Genomic DNA, 2,454 nt, shown 5'->3' on the forward strand with positions numbered 1-2,454 from the left:
CATTTAAAATCAATTGAAATAGTTTACTATACATAATTTTTAACGTTAGAAACTGGAAATTCTAAAATTGCAAACCGATTTCGAATTGTCTTATAAAATTAATTAATATTATTCACTTTTTACATCTTTAAGAACAATTCAATTTTAAAAATCATTATTAATTTATATTCACAGTTAATCAGCTAAAAATCTTTTTTATCTAAAATCTTCGATTTCAAGCGCTTCTAATTTTTAATGGCTTAAGTCTTTAAAACTGCATTATAAAATTCTTTAAAATAAAATGTACACTTGACAATTCAGATCTAAAATTAAAAATCTGTTAAAGTGGACCATTTTGGAAATGAGTATTTTAAACTGAATGATTTCATAATATGCGCATCGCAGTTTAACCATTCCTAATACGTTTACATTTTTTTAAATGTTTAAAAAGTAGATAACCTTTTTTGTAGTAAAATGAGGCGTTCTGATTTTTCAAATACTTTTTTTCAGAAGTATTTAACATTTTTTGAAATTGTGCCAAAATTTTTTTAATTTTGTGCAATATTTCAAAAATATATTATATAAAATTAATGCAATAACCCCATTGCTTTAAACGTTTCGGCACACAATGGTGGCCCTCATCAGTGCATTTTAATAAATTTGAAAATAACATTATTTCTTGTTGGATCGCTATTTTACAATTAAAAATGTTATCGCTAATTTCGCAGTTGTAAAATTATATTTAATTTTTCTTATAATATTTATTCATTTTTAAAAATTTTATTTTATATTAAAATTTACTGAATTTTCCGTTCCCATCATAAATTATTTATGCGAAAGTTAAATTTTTCGAGAATCAAGCTGTAGTAAAAATAGAAACTTATCAAAAAACGTTGCAATTAAATTATTTTTAAAATATTATTTAAGACATTTTTTAAACACGTACGTTTCATGAAAAGTATGTATCAAAAATCGCTACGAAATTTATTATTGAGGGCCAAGCCAATCTCTGCGTCATTAATAAAAATATAATTTTTTTATGTCAAATAAGTATTTGAATCCTTTTTATTGAAGCTTAGTTATGTATATATAATTTTTTACAGTATTTTATATAAATTCCAAAATTAAAAAAAAATCGAGTACAAAAACGTTCAGCATTAAATATTTAAAATCGTAAAAATTTTTGAGCGTTTCAGTTCGTAAAAAAATCAATTTTGAATTCAGAGTTTATAAAGTTGAATTCATTTTATTCTACGAAGTGTCTATTCGTACGGACGACTTGTTCACCTCCTGGAGTGTTTACTTCAAAAATGGCGAAAAACTTTGTTTTTATGGATATTTCTTTTAATACCCTAAAATCTTTGATATATTCTCAAAAATCTTTAGAAATACCTTGAAATATTTAAAAATAATTTTTTCAAATCTTTGAAGTCCTTCAATTCTTGTGACTAAAATCTTCCAAATTTTATTAAATATTGTAAAATTCTTGATATCCCGTAAAGTTACATGAAATCTAATTATATTCTTGTCTTATCTTGAAAATTGTTTAAATATCCTAAATTCTGTCAAATTGATTTAAATCTTTGGGAATTCCTTGAAAATCTTTGAAATATTTGAAGCTCCATGAAATCCTTTGAGAAAAATTTACTTAAAATATCTTATTAGCCTTTTTAATTCCTTAAAATTACTGAAATCGTTGGAAGTATTATAGCAACTTTTAAAGCCCTTGAAATCTTAGAAAATATACTAAAACCTTATAGGTCCTATCAAATTCTGCTAAATCTTCTAAAATGCTTTAAAATTACATACACTTTTTTTTTAATCCACTAAAATCATTTAAATACTTGGAAATTTCTTTAAAATTTTTTAATTCTTTGAAATTTCTTCGGATCCCTTCAAATTATATGAGGGTTTTGAAAATTCCTTACAATATTTTTAAATACTCTGAAATCTGTGAAATTCTTTTAAATATGTTGAGATAATGGAAATTCATTAAAATGTCTTATTGAGAGCCTTTAATATCTCAGAAAATTATTAAAATCATCGGAAATCTCATCAAATTCGTTCAAATTTTTAGAAAATTGTAATCTTTTACAATATGCTAATATGTTCTATGTGATAGAAGTTGAGTTAATCTTATGAACTACAAAATTCTTTGAAATAAAAAAAATCTTTTTTTTAAGAAATCAAGAATCTGACAATGAAATTTGTGAACACAAAAAAGTTTTAAAACTGTTTTAAATAAAATTTAAAAAAATTAAACATTCGAAAAAAAGAAGAAAGGGGATTTTAAAGTTGCCTTCTTTTTCTTTCCTCTTATATATATATTTTTTTCTTATTGAGATATTATTTAGTATTTTATTGCCTTGCAAAGGGTGTTGAATGGACACAGAAACGTTGGTAGACATAAAAAAAAATGTTTTGATTGGGATTTAAACAAAAAATAATAAAGACGAGACATTAAAATGTTTTAAA

This window comes from Belonocnema kinseyi, chromosome 8 (genome assembly GCF_010883055.1).
Source record: "Belonocnema kinseyi isolate 2016_QV_RU_SX_M_011 chromosome 8, B_treatae_v1, whole genome shotgun sequence".
Classification (NCBI taxonomy): Eukaryota; Metazoa; Arthropoda; class Insecta; order Hymenoptera; family Cynipidae; genus Belonocnema; species Belonocnema kinseyi.